The following is an 18,020-nucleotide window of genomic DNA, read 5'->3' as shown; positions in this document are numbered from 1 at the left end:
TCAAAAAACGTGGCATTTAGTAACGGCAATAACATGTCAATAATCGTTCAACCTCGCTGCAGTTGAAAATGCCCTCTTAGCAGATGTTTTTAAATGCAGAATGGAATGCTCATTTTGTCTTCCTTCCAATCGCAGAGAATATTTTACATGTCGTCCTGTGTTTCCAGGAGCCTCATAGCCTGCCTGGTGGTTAACACTGCTGGCTGCCACGGTTCGATTCCGGGGAGAATCCAAGATTGTATTTCTGGATGAACCTGCGAGGCTTTCAAGGAACTAAAATTCCTGGCTCTTCGTCACAACACATACATGTACAAGGTATGAAATATTCTAGAGTGAGTCGGATGTGTCTTAAAGCCGTGGTCCTTTGTACCTTAGTGTGTTTGACAGGGCAAGTAAGATTCCACAAAGGTGTCCAGTAGCCTATAGTAAACTCATTACTAGAGCGTTTTTGCCTCGCCCTTTATTTTACTATTCGGGACTTAAGGGGTTAATAAATGGACGGACCCTGACTTATACGCAGGAGACTCTGCTTCAATGGCATATTCATAGAACTTTTGTACTTCTGGTTAACGGGTCGCCTGGTAACCGGCTGCCTGGACGTCATGGAACGTGGCTATCGCAACGTCACCGGGACTGGTGATGCTAAGAAATCCCGCTCTCGGTAAAACTGGTATGCTAGTATCTTCGCCAAAGAAATGGGTCTCAAGCAACATAAATCTCGTACCGAACTTCCATGATTCCAAACCCCGAGGCAATGTCACAACATACTGTAAAGTCGGCCAATTAAGCGGAAAAGACCGCGTAGTTAGCGTCGGATATGCAAACATAATAACTGCGTTAGTAAATACGAACCGCGTACCACTCTAATGTTATGTGCGACACGGATAGTTGCTTTTTGCCCATGAAAAAAAACTCGCCCGATTGCCTACTATTTTCTTTACAAAACAGCCTACGAACTAATTCAATTCAATTTTTAATTTTTTCACCAGGCCAATTTCGATTTGAGCGGCGGACACTCAATGCAACTTTTACAATATACTGGGCACGTTAACAACACAAATGCATAGGCTATTGTCAAAGAAAATCGGTCTTGACAGTGTCCGTGTAGACACGCTGAATTATTGTCGCGTATTTTATAGCAATCAGTGCAGTAAAAACATTGCTATAATAAAGATAAGTTGCTAATTTGTTAATATTCCCTCGTAGCCAGGTACAGATGAACTGAAAGGCAAACTCAGCTAATGCTATAATAGCAGCGTTTTCTTTTCTTTTTCGTTGATTGAAAACAGTTTCTAAATTGTTAGTCTCTTCATAGCAATTCTAATTCAGAAATTGTACATTATTAACATGTAAGACGTATCCATTCGAAATAAAATGTCGAGTTGGAAAATGCTCTGGTGACCGCCATCTTGCTTTGCGAATATTGTGCAAAAGCATTTTTGATGAAGTCAATTTTATGAAACCTTAACTCTATTAGCCACTTCTCATTTTATCTTACACACTTTAGACGGGTTCCAGTCACTTATATCAACCAAATGCTACCCTGATTTCTTGTCATTTCAGTGGAAGAGTAGTTTGTCTGATAATAATGATTTAATGAGTATGACGATTCATACTCAATATGTTTTTATCATCCGCTATTGACTTACCAAATAACACAGATGAACAACTGCATAAAGTTGGTAACGCTTTTGTCAATATTCAATCACTTTAATTGGCCGGACGAAGAAGCTTGGGAGTTATAACTACGATTGTGTTAATAGCGGGACCACGGACCTACCAAATTATGCCACTAGTAACAATGAGCTAATGTTACATTGTAATTCCGCCTCACGAACTATTTATCTACAAGCAAGATGGGCTGCTTGGTGTTGCCATCGGTGAATACTATCGATTATCAGTGTCAGTGCTCTGTGATAAAGTGGCAACCTGTTAACCGAGTTATATAAGGTTACATCAAGTCTCGTGAAGCCAACAAAACACTCGGTATTTGCCTGACTTGACAATTCATTACTACCATTGTTTTTGCTCTTATCACAAATGCAAATCAAACCGGCTAACGACTATTATGTTGAGAAATGGCAGTGAATAGTCAAGCGGCTATCATTGGTATGTCAATGTTTAATACACATGTACAAAGTACAGTGAAATAGCATTCGCGGACCTCATTACCTGAGCTAGTGATTGATGACTGCAAGAGAGTGGTTGAAACTTCAATGTACTGTATAAATGGTTAAAGTGATTGATTAGAATTGGAGAGGATAAGAGATCGTTCCGCTAACACTAACACTAACGCAACCGCTTTTCGTGTCGCGTGACCTTGACCCTGATAGCATTGATACGAAATTCAGCCCAGCCGCGACCGAAAATCTTGTCCCCAAATCATCTTCATCCAGACATACGGTAGAATACGCATTATCTGGTTGTCTAAAGAACAGCGAACCCGTATTGATTCGGTGACATCATTACAGAGTCTTGACAGCCCTATAACGACATGTCATGCTGGTCCTCGGATTGGTGTTGTAATAGACCATGAGACATCTACGGTGGCCCATAGAGGACATGCGTTTATTTTCAATATAATAGAATTTTTTTCTTTTTACAATGCGTTTTTTTTCTCTCGAATTACAACCGCCGTCGGATTTATTTCTCACCGCCGAAAAAATAATTTCCACCGCCGGGTAAAAAATAATAATTCCCACCACCGCGGTGGAAATTAATATCGACCGCGGTGGAAATTAATATCCACCGCGGTGGAAATTAATATCCACCGCGGTGGAAATAATATCCACCCGGTGTCAATAACGAATTAGCTCCCGCGGTGGATATTATTTCCACCGCGGTGGATATTATTTCCACTGCGGTCGATATTAATTTCCACCGCGGTGGTGGGAATTATCATTTTTTACCCGGCGGTGGAAATTATTTTTTCGGCGGTGAGAAATAAATCCGACGGCGGTTGTAATTCGAGAGAAAAAAAAATGCATTGTAAAAAGAAAAAATTTCTATTATATTGAAAATAAACGCATGTCCTCTATGGGCCACCGTAGACATGACCCCAAAATAAGCTCAATAAAATTTTTTTGTAGCGTCCACTTGGTAACTATTTATTTTTTGCACTATTTGATGTAAATATACATAGGTACTGAACAATATTTCAACTGTTACCACTTGCAAAATTTGCCTGTTAAGGAAAAAAAGTGACTTTATCTCAACTGCCTACAAACGGTTGCTAAGGACATATTTGCCCTTAGCAACCTATGTCATACCTTTAAAATATATCTTTTCAAACTCATTATAGGGTTGAAAGTGCCAAAATACATTACTTCCAGTGAAGTGGAGCTCAAAGATTACCAGATTTTCAAGAAAAACTCCTATTTTAGGGACTGCATTTGTAATCTTCCTCAGGTATCAAATATCGGGGGCTTATTTGATGATTGTGGGATAATACCCATGAAAAGTTACTTTTGTTCACCATCAAATGTCAAGCTCCCTCATCACTGTCACTGTCTTCATCCTCATCATCCTCATTAACCTCTTCTTGACTTTGATTATGGTTGTCCCTGTTGTCACAGTTGACACACTCACAGAAATCTGTGCATTCTAGTTTGTTTTTCTCACAACTACACACATTAGTTTTGCACTGGCTTTTCTTGCATTTACAGTTATTTAACTCAAGAACAGAGTCAGGTGCAGGGAGGAGATCCATCCACTTGATTTTGAGATTTTTATCTTCAACCCTCCATCCATGACCATCAGGACTTGGTACATCAGGGTTTGACTCCAGGCAGCGATGATGAATGCCAGCTTGATAGTTGGCCTTCAAGAGATGTTTGAGCAAGGAGTCAAGATTAGGAGTGAGGGTGTCGTCCATGTGTTTGCCAGTTTTAAAGAGTTTGACCCTCGTTGAGTTGATTTTTGTCGACACTATGCCATACAAAGATGAAACAAACTCTTCAGCTAGTTCCTCAATGCGGTCCGAAAGTGGCAACTCAAACGAAGCACCGATGCCCACAAACAGCTCTGTGAACTTTGTTTCTGCGATTAAGAGCTTAAAAGGCTTCAGCTTTCCCTTTCCGAAGAAAGCACTGACGCTGTCACAACCTGTGAATGTATGGATTCCTATCAGCGCCTCTGGGATGGAGGTGTGTATGCCTGAAAGGTGCTCGTGAATAGCCACAACATCCAACACTCGGCGAGCATTACCAGTTCCCGTTTCAAAGAGTAGCTTACAGTTCAGATCCTTGCTTTTTGAAACGGCCAAAACAAGCACATCGGTGTCGGTGTCAGGAGACTGAATTACAATATCTTTGGTACCGGTAGTTCTAGTGGCGAACAATGCATGGCGCAACAAGCGAGTGTCTGCCTCTTCATGTGAGCAAAACAACTCGTCCACTGGTGTCATCATTGGTACGGGTACTGTCTCATTTCCATGAAATTGGAACTGATGGCATTGATCTCCATGGCCAACTGTTAAATCAAGTTCAAGTCCTCGGCCATCTTTCGACCACGACTCGACAAAGAATTCTATCAAGTTTTCTTTGTTTTGTCCACAAGAAAGATATTTCTTCCACTGCATTGGGACCTTTTGTTCCTCTGAATAGATTTGGACAGTATGGGAAACAGTCGCCTTTGATGACTTTGTCCTACGGGCCCTTTCTGCATTTTTTATGCTCATCGTGGGATATCGGTCCGCAACAAGGTGTAGCCTCCTGGTGTTGTTCCTGCGAGCAACACTAGCGATTGTCTTCAGGTAGAGTGAGGCCAGCTGACCAAATGTTGTTGGGATCTTCGATTGCGGGATCATTTGCAGCACAGCCATAGCATCAAGAATCCAGATGGCATCTGAAGGGACGATTGACACTACTACGTTGGGAGTCACATCCTCTAAATAGTGCATCAGTGTCGACTTGTTTGTCTTCACCAGTCCACCATCAGGGTAGGCAAGGGGTAGCGGTATTGGTCCTAGAGTGTAAACAAGGAGGTCTTCAAGCTTGATTCCTCTTTGTCTCCCAATCACAACAAGCCTTGCCATCAAATGCCTCTCAGACTTTATTAATGTCGCTTTGCTTTGAACTTTGTTTGACAGCACGAGTCCAACATCCTGAAAGGTTGACAATTTTGGGGTTTTAATGCGGTCATGGAACCCCTTTACATCACTAAGGAGACGATCCTGGCAGAATTCAGAGAATGCCATTTCACCCTTCTCCTCAGCAGCCATTATGTCGTCAGCAACTTTGTCAGCAACGACTACGCCTGAAACAATGTGAAGCAACTTATCGGTTGTTTGTGTGAATGGATCCATGAAGTTTTGGACAGTCCGGATCACACTGGCAATGGCAGTCTCCTCTTTTATGGCATGAGCAGTGTCTGTGTCCTTTCTTGTACGGGACTGCTGGCCTTTCCCAGCAATTTCAAAGCAGCGGTTTGTAATGGACGCTCGCTCAGGTTGTGACAAAATCCATCGATAGGATGCACCCTTGTTGCGAGTGATGTCTACCATTCCTCCCTTTGTCTTAGTGTCCCTGTTGCAGGTCTGCTCTATTGTTTGGTCGCACGCAACTTGTGCGAAGCCATAACGACGCTGACGTTGAACAACAAACTCCCCACTTAGAAATTCCTTGTGAACATCTGGGTGTGTAGAAGGGAGTGAACACATCTCGAGATAATAGACTGGCAAATACCTCGAGTAGTTCACCCTGTTTGTGACGAACATCCCTGGCACCATCGATCGGACTGCAGCTAGATGAAGATTCCAGTCCCCTTCACGTGTGGCACAGAGAAAAATCAACAGGATTTCAACCATGCCAATGTACGAGGACCAGAATTTGAAAGTTCTGTTGGTGTTGTTGGCGGCAATGTACGTTTCATACTGCTGATATATGTGCGGTATTTCCCAGCTTTGGGCCTCGCAACAAAAGGGAAATCACACGTGTTTTGAGTTCACAAAACGGTACTACTTTTATTTACCAGCTCACCAAACTGGTGTCACAACGTATTGCCAGAGGGCAGCACCAACACGTGCTGTTCTGGCGTCCCAGATATGATACACCATTCCCTTCGGATGAGCGTATGATAGCTCCTGCCATACGCTTAAACCAAAACAACAATAAACATGTTTTCAAACAAAACCAAATAATTAAGTACTATTCGTACCCACGACCATGATTCTCCAAGTCTACACTCACGTCACATGCCCCAGGACCAATTGACTAGCTCGGCCATGCACATGGTACACAAAAACTGTAGCACTATGGTTAACCAAAGTGAAAATAAATAAATAATGTAATGGTGTAGAAGTGCCTGAAGAAGCCACCCAAAAGGTCCCTAGCACATAAAGTGTGATAGAAAATACAAATGTAAACAAAGTGAACAATAGTGCTTCAGTCAGTGGCAAAGGGGCTCCAAATAACCATTTAGGCAAAAGCAACTATCAAAAGGCATCTCAATGCACATAATCCAATACACATTAAGGTCCCAGTTGCTTATGCTGATAGTGCGTGAAAGTTGCCAGGTTAATAAGTTGAACACTCCACAGCTGTAGCTTAACATGTGATGAAACAACACGTCCACATTTCCGTGCAGACAAAACCTCAAAGCACACCGACAGTTTCTAGTCGCACCCACTTGCTCATTCATATACGAAAACACACACAAGTACATGTATATCATAATGAATACCACAACAAAACTCCTAATCAAATAAAAAGCACGTCAAAAACACTTTGGTACGCAGTACCACAAGCAGTGAATACGTATACAATATTGATACATGTACACAATGTTCAAACCACCAGTACAAAATTCCGATTTACTAGTAAACACATTTGGTATCAAAAGTTCAGTGTCCGCTGTATCATGGCGTTAACCAGCAAAGCAATCCAGCCAACCCATGTACAGTATAAGAAACAACATTGTTCATAATAACTAGTAGCTAAACGGGTAGTCCTCACCACACAAGAAACAGAAATATCTCTAGTAAGATGTCGCACTGTGACATGAAAAAACACTGAGCACCCATTAATATTGAAGTGGAAACCATTCATCGTGTTACCCTGATTGTACCAATAGAGATCTAACATCCCTGAGCTATTGACATTAAGGCACAATATACAACTGGATTTGAGCAGGCACCAAAAGACGCACAAATTCAAGAAATGGCCAGCACGCTGAGTCTCTACCTATAAAATACACCACTGTGTTTTACCAACTCGCGTTTTGCGACTCCAAAGCCACTATAAAATTGAGCACCCATAGATGCATAGAATTATTACGCATCGGCTGAGAAGTAAAAACTGACCTGTTTAAAACGATAAAATACACTTGTGATACAAAACGGGGTGACCAGGGTCCTAGTCACACCCTCAGGCACACCAGAATCGCACATCGCATTTATACAAGAAAATTCGCACTAACAGACAGTTTCACAACAACATAAGCGTCACGTCTCGCCTGTCGACATCCTTACCGTGCCCAAGTAGGTCCCCACTTGTAGGATAATCCAGTTTCCAACTTCACTCACTTCGGTGACCAGTTCTCCTCTGTAACTCCATGGGCAGGGCGCAACTTATCAAGATGGGTACGGTATAAATGCCCATCAGAGTCTAATTGAAGTGTTACGGTGAAATCATCACCTATATCCTTTACCCTATATGGTCCTTTCCAGGCTAGATGCTTGTCACCCTTGAACGATTTTCTGGGATTAAAGTACCAGACAAACTGTCCTGGTTTCAAGGCTTGATATTTTAACGTTGATGGTTCATATTGTTTTTTCTGTATCCGCTGAGCTAATCGAAGCTGGTCACGAGCAATGCTATATGCTTTATGAAATCTATCCTCCAGGTTCCTGATGTAGGTAGGAACAGATTCCCGAGATTCCGATGGTTTGGAATATAAGAGATCAAGAGGAGTCTTCATCTCACGGGCAGTCAACATAAAATGTGGCGTTTCCCCAGTGCTACTGTGGACCGAGGACCTATATGCCATCAAGAACATTGGTAGCATCACATCCCAGTTGCCAACAGATTCCTTGTGATCGTATACATATGTTTTCATCATAGACTTCAAGATCTTGTTAAAATTCTCGACAAGGCCATTGCTTTTTGGATTATATGGGGTGGTCAAACTCCTATCAATCCCCAATTTCTTGAGTAGTGAGTCATACAGCTGGGACACAAACTGTGGGCCTCTGTCGCTGTGCAAAATATACATGCAACCGAACCGTGAAATGAGTTCGCTAACAATGGCATTACATACTTCTGTTGTCTCCAATGTCCTGAGAGGGGCAGCCTCCACCCATTTTGTAAAAGTATCCTCCATGGTTAAGACGTACTGGAAGCCTCTAGGCGTCTGCTTCAACGGTCCGATGATGTCAACACATACCCGCTCAAAGGCCTCCCCAAAGAGCTGTTGGGTCAAAGGTACCCTCTTCTTCTTATGCGGATACTTCATAACATTGCACGCGTCACAATGTGAAACATACCTGGCAACATCTCTTCTCCAGCCAACCCAATAAAATTTAGCCTTTACACGCTCCGCAGTTTTCAAAGTTCCCAAGTGTCCGGAACAAGGATCAGAATGTAGTTTCGCCATAATAGACTGCTTTAGTGTGCGCGGCACGACAAGCTGAATTCTCATTGGTCTATCTGGGATGTCCAATTTGCGACATAAGATTCCATTATCCACAAACAAGTGCCTCCAGTGTTGCCTAAGGGTTTTAACACTGAGGCTCTCGCCTGAGATACATCTATAATTTGGATAATCTGATCCACTCAACTTGAGCTGAAGGATTGGAGCTATATCAGGGTCGGATATTTGTAGATTGTGCATTCCTGACAGTGGAACCAGGTGATCGACCTCTGGGACCAGGTTGGGGTCAGACGGGTCAGCAGGTCTGTGTTGTTCCACCATGGCTTCAAGGGCCTGAGCTCGGGTAGTTACAGCACAGCTCATCATAAGCCTATCGACCTCTTCCTCCACTGACTCATCTGTATGTAGCGTATGTTCACATGGTGGAACATCTACAGATTCTTTGATACGGAATCTTCTTGGTTTGCCCCTGGACATGCTTGTATCTATCCCTGGGTCTATCTCATCGGTCCGTCCACATTGTTGACAGAAAAGTCTACTCATTGCATCAGCATTTGCATGGTGACGTCCGGGTCTGTGTATCACATCAAACGTAAACTGTGACATAAATAACTGCCATCGTTGTATCTGTTCCTGAGCATCTGTTAGGGTTAACATATGGCTTACCGCAGCATTATCTGTCCTGATCAAAAACCGTTGACCATATAAGTATGGTTTGAAGTGCTGTACAGCCTTGATTACCCCTAAAAATTCCCGCTTGGTGATACAGTAACGTCTCTCGGAATCAGAAAGCAGATGTGAGAAATATCCTAAAACAGCCTCTTTACCATCTTGAACTTGACTAAGAACTCCGCCAACTCCCGTGTTGGAGGCATCCGTGTCGAGGATGAAATTACCCTTGGTGACATCCGGGTAGGACAGGAGAGGTGCACTAGTGAGTGCTGCTTTTAGTCGCTTGAACGAGTTTTCATGATCCAGTGTCCAAATAAGTGGACTGTCCTTCTTCAAAATGTTGTATAAAGGCGCCGCAATGTCACTCATGTTTCTTATGAATTTACGATAGTAACCTACCAGTCCCAGAAAACGCTTTACTTCCGTTCTTAGTTTATTCCGAGGTACAGAAGCTAACGAGGGCCACGACTGAACAGCTGTTATCTTGTTGGTCAGTGGCTCAATCCCTTGTGGAGAGAGTTGATGTCCGAGATACTCGAGACTAGTTTGAAAAAGGAGGCACTTTCCAGGCTTCATTTTAAGCTTAGCTTTATGGAGACGCTCTAATACGCACTCTAAGTTATGCATAGTCTCTTGGAACGTTTTTCCATACACTAAGATGTCATCCAGGTAGAGGATGCATTTCTCCCATTGTAAACCCCTGAGCACACACTCCATGAGGCGCTCAAATGTACGTGGAGCATTACATAAGCCAAATGGTAGAACTTTAAATTGAAATAACCCCTCCTTGGTTAGAAAAGCTGTTTTTTCGCGGTCCTGTTTCGATTTTAGTGGCACTTGCCAATATCCCGCCTGGAGGTCTAAAGAGCAGAAGTAGTTACTGCCGTGGAGTGAGTCAATGCACTCGTCAAATCTTGGGATCGGGTAACCATCCACTTTTGTTACAGAGTTGAGCTTGCGAAAGTCAACACAGAATCTACTCGTCCCGTCCTTCTTCCTTACAATAACAGGGGCACTCGCCCATGGGCCATTGGCTTCCTCCATAACATCTCTCTGTAAGCCGTCCTGAACCGCAGCTCGGATTTCTCTTTCCTTCTGGTAACCTTGCCTTCGGAGCGGCAGTCGAAAAGGCCGTGCATCCCCAGTATCTATCTCATGACTCACTATATCCGTAGATCCAATATCAGTTGGTGATGAAGAAAAAGTAGGGCCATACCTCAGAAGAAGTGACGCTAACTGGTGTTTTTGTTCCACATCCAAAGAAGCACTTGATTTCTTATACAGATCAATCAGATGTTCAGGCATATCCTCTTCTAGCTCCTCCAGAGTTCTCACGGAAAAACAATCCATGGAGCTCTGGGGAGTAGATTCTGATGAAGTCGTCTCAGATTCCATTCCCATAACATGTTCCAAATTTTCGGAATGTTGATCTGCCTCAGCCACTGCTGCCGGAAAAGCATAGCCAAGTAGCACTCCCTTTGGTAAGGTAATCGTTTCCGCCGTAGGATTGAAAAGTTGGATAGGTGTATGCCGCTGTTTCCTAGATTGTACAGTTACAGATTTGGCAGGCAAGATGTTATGCTCCTGCACAAAATATATGCTTGGTTCCACTACTACCTCCTGTTTTGCACGGAAAGGACTATTTAACTTTGCTGATAAGACAATCTCAGCACCCGGAGATAAAGTAACAGGCCTAAGAAGACAAACCGAATGAGGTAGTAAGTTGTGTTTGACGTCATTTATGGGATATTCCTTTCCATTAAAAACATAAGTGCCACTACCAAACTTCAGATCACAATTGAATCTTGACATGAAATCTGTGCCCCATATTCCGTCCATACAATCCATATCCACTACTGTCATGGCGAAAGTAAACTTCATATCGTGTATCCGAACTGGCATGGAAACCTTTCCCCGAATCCTCATAGTTGATTTACCATCTGCCATAGTTACAGCCTCATCGCAACCTGTAAGTGGTGGTCTGTATTTCCGGGGTATCTTGAAATAGGCCCGCGACGAAAGGAAAGTCGACACTGAGCCAGTGTCCAACAAAAAACAAGTAGGTAGGCCATTCAGATATGTAGTCAAATATGCTCTATAAAGATTGGAACCAAAAGAAGCAACATTTCGAGTTGGACGGCCATGCCCTGGTGCTTCCGGATCAGGGACATGGCCTACTGGTTTGACGACGTAGTCACATCTGTTCCTGAAGGCTGACCAACATCTCTAGCAGCTCTGATCTGTGCATCCATGTGGCGCTTTACATACGGGCATTCCCGCCACAGATGATCTGCAGAGTTGCAGATATTGCATCGTCGCTCATCTGAAGAAAACCGGCGATCATTCTGGTTGTATCGGCCTCTGCCAGCCCCACGACCACGTCCGCGACCACGAGACGGGAAATTCTCTCCATTTCGAGATGGATACGACGCCTTCGGTCCATTGTTGTTAGCGTCTGGGCCCAAAGCCGCAACAACCGGAGTGTCAGCTGGAACAGAAGACACCGACTGATTGGTAGAGAGTAAGTGACTCTCATAAGACTTTGCATGGTCCAAAATTTCAGCGAGGGGTCTGTCTTTGTAGGCATATAGCTTATCACCTAAGGGGGTGTCGCGCAGAGCCAGGTAGAATTCCAAACCAAGATCTGGTTTAAGGGTGCCGTATGCACGCTTGGAATAAAGACTTAGCCTAAAAGAGAGGTCGTCCAGAGTCTCCCCTTCCTCTCTCCTCGTATCGCGAAGTTTTGTCATCCACAGGGAACGTTCCCCGACATAATGCTTCTCAAGAGCCTTGACAAGGGAGTCAAATGTCACCTGTATGCCTTGTAAGTCCATGTTGGCTAGAACCTTGGCAGCCTTGCCTTCAAGTTTCTCACGGAGGCCGGTCAATTTTTCCTCCTTGGTCCAAGCCACGATAATAGCATTAAAATTGGCAATGTAGGCCTCAAAATCAGTTTTCGTGTCATCAAAAGCAGGAATTTTTGGGCGTCGCCTTTTAACAAACGATTCATCCTTGCCGCCAAAAGAACAATTAGAATAATTATTTACCACAGGTGGTGGGGCAGTGGTGTCCACAGCATCATAGAAGTTATCTAATACTGGCATTGTAGTAGATGGGCGAGTGGGAGTCATTGCGACTGGGTGGGGTTGAAGTGATGGCGATGCAGTTAACTCATCCTGTCGAGGTACGGCCTGAGGTAACTGTCGAAAATGCTCTTTACTCTGATGTACATCAGCAAAGGTAACATGTGATGCTGTCTGTGGAGTAGGTACCGTCGCTACGGAAACAGGGTTGTCTGCAGAATGTGACTGAAAAACTGGTGGCAATTGTGCATAGCCGGTATACATGTTACCAGCTGCTGCGTCGCTCCGAGGTGTTGACGTTCGCTGGTAAGGTGCAGCTGCATAGGTCTCCTCCATGGGTACCTGTTCATAGGATGTCCTGTTCCCTATTGCTGCTATACTCACTGAAAGGGCCGAAAAAACATCTACCAGTTTCTTCCTTATAGTTCCCAACAGCCCTAAAGCAGGTGGAGCAATCATCCTAGGTCCATCCTCACCATTGAGATCCCGCTGTCGCTGTATCACAGGAACCACGCCAGGAAGCTGTCGATGTCGTAGTCGCATACCCTCCTGCATAGCCGGTACATCCTCCTGCACATCCTCGTACACCTCTACATCCTCGCCATCTTGATCTGCCATGGTTGTGCTATATTATCAGACCCAAGTCTGCAACACACACAGTCTAATGATAAACAAAATAAGAGCCTACCTGTGCAACTGTAACAGATGTCGGCAGGCAGACATGCAGCCCAGTCATTTACCAGTATCACAACCTTACATTCATAATACTCTTACCACCATCCACAATACACCGTACACACAACCATGATCATTCCCTGAAGAAGAAAATATAGCTGGTTGTACCGTAATATGACAATGCAAAAATATTATCGAGCTGTGTAAAAATTTAGTTCTTACTTAAGTGGTTCATTCCAATGTCACTTTCTAAACAAAAATAATAAGAATACTTTCATGAATTTCTTCAAATTTACAACGGATGCAGAAAATGTTCAAAATGACTTCAAATATTATCAATCAAACCAAACCAGTCCACAATGATGAAATATCAGTATCGATGCAGCTCCATCAGTCATTAGTTGTGCTGTAGTCGTCTCACTCGCCTCATCCCGAGAAGCACAGCTTGCCGCATGCTGAAGTTATACAGGGATAGTCCCTCCTGAGACGTGAAATGAATGGCATCACCCGACAGCCGGTCCTGTAGATTAACCAACACCGAGCGATCGTGTTTAAACGGAATGATACGACGATTGTCAGCGAGGGCTGACCGGACTGCAAAATTGAAGCGTTCCCTCCTCTGAGAAAAATCTGGTGCAACGTGAAGACCACGTCGAGATTGCCGTCTATCCACTACCAAACACAAGACCACTGCTGATACACGATACACATCGACCAATTCCTGAGCAAATTCCACTAGTTGCCTGGCCAGATATTCAGGTGAAAAATTGTGGGCGTCTACCAAATCGTTAGTACCCAGTTCAATAACAACAAGGTCCGGAGGTTTGGCCACTATAAATGTACGAATAAATGCACGCCCTTCAGAGTCGATCTTTAAACCACCACGGCCACAAATTTGAACATACTCTCGGGGAACTCCAAGATAAGGACCAAAGTTAAAAGAAGTGCCTACCCACCGAGGCAAACCATGAAAGTTAATCATATATTCCTTGTAGCGGCGAACAAACGAATGTCCTACTACGAGCACATGCATGGTAGACACAGCGTCATGTTATCGCAATCACTGTACATTACACATAGCCAGAGCATGTATGTGTATCGTATAACATACTACATAGGACGCTGCGTGAGGACATCCATTTCAAAGACAAAGTTCCAGCCACCTAGAAAATGTAGGGGCCTATAAATATCGAAATCGTTCAGGTGAAATTCATTATTATCATCATCCAGGTCGAGTTTAAGCCGAGGGTCGCCAGATGTGCGGTATTTCCCAGCTTTGGGCCTCGCAACAAAAGGGAAATCACACGTGTTTTGAGTTCACAAAACGGTACTACTTTTATTTACCAGCTCACCAAACTGGTGTCACAACGTATTGCCAGAGGGCAGCACCAACACGTGCTGTTCTGGCGTCCCAGATATGATACAATATAGATCTTCAAATTCTTCGGAATCGACAATGAGATGGAAATCAACGTCTGGAAAAGCACTCCGTAAAGAAGATTCAATCCGTTTGGCAGATTCCACTTCGTCCTCACTGAGAGTGGATAAGAATGCTTGCCAGCGAAGTCTGTGTAAAGCCTCGTAAAGTAACTTGTGGCACCTGACACTTCTGTTGTAATGGTGACCACTGATCACACCATTCAGAGATCCTTGGGCACAAATCTCCGATTCGATTAGGATATCCTTTAGGTCACCAGCTCCAAAGCGCTTTCCAATACATGCCATAAATGTCATGGCTGTGTGGAACTCACCAAGGCGAATAACTGTCCTCGTCAGAAATAGTTCTGTTTGCCACCTTACAGCCTGTGCCTTGGCGTAAATGGCCTGATCAAACACCACAACAATGGAATGCGAACCCAGTTTGTCAGCAATGTCAGTACTCCTAAGCAAGACAGTGTAAACTGTGTCCATTTCAGTTGGGCTTGCATCTATGATTGGCAAATAGCCAACAACGGAAAGCTGCGGGGCTTGTGGTATTCGACTCGATGACTCGACGACGCGATGGCTCGATGACGCGATCGTTGCTATGGATTTTGCTAAAATACGGAATCCCATGATCCTGGTCTCCGGGCTACCGCTGTAACAGCAGAGGTTTTAGCTCGGCCTTCCCATACCCAGCTACGGTATGTAGAAGGATGTGCCCCCCCCCCCCCCCAGCCATGGCCACTGAAGATTGGTCCCCGCGATTGATTTTGATATTTAAAGGACTCGCGGAAGTTTCATAGCATGCAAAATGACCGGAGATTTAATTGACAAACAAGCTTCTAGTGGCCAATGTCAGATGTCATGTGGTAGTCTGTCAACAATCGGAATTTCGCATATGTGCAGTTTTTTAGACTCAGTCACTCAGTCCCTCTTCCGCCCCTTGACATCCCCCCCTCCCCCCCCCCCCCCCCCAATACATCAGCCCCTATACATGCTTTCCGAAATTGGTGGCTTGCATTGGAACTAACTTTTTCCCCCTTGTCCGTCATTAAAGGCATCCAAGTGTGTTGGTCAACCATGACTATCTCCTTTGTCCCTCCACCACAGGCCTAGTTTCCCCTTATGACATCACTATTTCGGACACTCAGCGCCCCATTTCTGGAATGGTGTATAGGACATTTAATATTGCCGTGCTGAACGGATATCCAGAGCCAACCTTGTCTCCAGGAACTCGCGTGTCATTTTAACATTGGAATTTCTGCTCGTAAAGAACCTGGGTAGGAGGTTGATCTGAACCAGCTATATTTAGGTGTATTCAGCTGTATTGACGGTAAGCTTGCATAGCAACATGGCGCATGGTTTTATCAAAAATGCGAACTTGTAGGAAACGAAAAATGGTCGGATTAGATACGGTGAAAACAGCTGGAAAGGGGTTGGTAATGATCGGTTCTTTTTTATTTTCCTCCACTTATGATTCTATGTATAAATTACAGTCCAGGCAGTGATATTCTTTAAAAAGATTCCAACTTGATCGCGTCATCGAGTCATCGCGTCGTCGAGTCATCGAGTCGAATACCACAAGCCAAGCTGCGGTACATGTTTACAGAGCATTGTGTTGAAACCAGTCCAAGTTGGCAAAGGAACCTCATCCTGCTTGTCAGCGGGTACACGTGTCAGAACATATGCAAAGTCAAGCTTTCTTGTGGCTCCTTGAACAGAATACCTGTTGTCATCGTTCATAACACTGTCACTGAACTGTGCTGGCTGCTGCTTTTTTTTCCCACGGAAAAGCGCCAGTTCAGTTGTTGGAGCTTCCAAGGACCTCTTTCTTGTACGGCGCAAACTCGGTGTTTTGCTCTGGTGACCTGCTTCTTGATCACCAATACTGCGCTGAACAATGATACCATTCGTATTGTGGCTGGTACCTTTGCCTGACAGAGTCTCCTCGCCAAAATCATTATTATCCCAAACCAAAGTTGAGAAAGTGTTTGCTTTGACGCAGGAAGGGATTGCAATTGGTCCTTTTGAATTCTGTAATTCAGCTAATGCTGTATCATGTTCTAACGCGACACAGTTTGATACGCAATGGCCATATCCGTTTAACAAGTCGATTACAGATGATGACCCTGTAACATGACGGACAGCCATGCCCAAAGAAATGTGCTTTGGCATATGTCTCTTGCCTTTCGATGACAAGTACACAATATCCTGGCAGATAGAGTTCACTTTCTGCATGTATTTTGCAGCGCTGTCCTCATTGATATCATAACAAGAGGCCCAAGGGCCTGGCGCTCAGCTGGATGACCTAATAACATAGGACTGAGGGTATAAAGTAGTAAATATCGGCTTTATACTACTGTTTGAAGGTCAAGAGAACACGTTATACCACTAAAATTTCCAATGCAGAGCTGCCAGCTGGATGAAATATGATTGAACTAATCAGCCATGGTATGTAAATATTACAGGAGGCAACGGAAGATATCCCTAGTTCAGTATGTTGTATCAGTAGCTTTACAGAAAAAAAAGTGTCAGAGAGGATGAGACTTCTCCATGGACAACTGTGGTATGTCCAGGCTGGGTTGTACAGCATAAGGATACAAAATGCTGTCTGTAATTGAGAGGTATCCTGATTTAACAGAGGTCAAAATAAATAGAAATTACCAGTTTGGGACTAGCACCACTTTCTTTTTTTTTAATAAGGTAGAGATTACAGGAGTCAACAAAATTAATTTTATTGAGAGAAATTGACCTGTCCTCTCAGCGATAAAAATCTAATGCAATAAAGGAGCAATATCGAAGAGACAAATTAATCAAACCAATTGTCCACAGATTCGGACCCTGAAATGGCACGATGTATGCGTGCATATAAAAGTATATCAATTGGTCCCATAGAGATGATGAGGCAATGTCAATATGCCTTGTTCCTTAGTCAGCAATATGCCCCTTTTTATACGGAGAAGAAGGAGAACCCAGAAAGGCCTTCACATGTCGGCTTTCAAATGGCTCGAACCAACTGTACTATCACTACTATAACTTTAAAATGCGTGCTCCTCCTAGTCCTACATGTAGCAATGTCTCAGCCAAAAAGGCAAAGTGAGCAGCTCCTTGGTAAGGCCATGTCAGGTTCCGCGCGCCTCTTCAGATACATCAAGTATTGAAAGCTGTGGTGAGCTGAGCACATAAAAGACCATGGTCACCTTAATTTGAAAATCCCTTCATAATAAAGGGCTACCTCTGACTAAAACAGCACAATAGACCACCAATTTGATCCAGCTCCTAACTGCGGGAAAACCCAAGTCCAGCAACCAAAAGTACCAAAATACATTTTTGTTTACATTTGAACTGCACACATGCGTTTGTTTACAATTTCATTACCCGCGAAATCTCGAAAATCAGGTGACCTGCAATCGTGGATTGAAAATAACATTAACCTGGGTTCAGCAGGTCAGCAGGTATACCGGCTGTTCCAATCATCCCCCTACAGCCAGCTGTTCAAAAGGTAATGTTATTCACCCCACAGGGAGTGCAAGTAATTGATTAAGCCCCTGCATAACTTAACAGCAATGGCTTGGCTTC

Source organism: Lineus longissimus, chromosome 19, assembly GCF_910592395.1.
Source record: "Lineus longissimus chromosome 19, tnLinLong1.2, whole genome shotgun sequence".
NCBI lineage: Eukaryota > Metazoa > Nemertea > Pilidiophora > Heteronemertea > Lineidae > Lineus > Lineus longissimus.
This window is presented reverse-complemented; position numbering follows the sequence as displayed.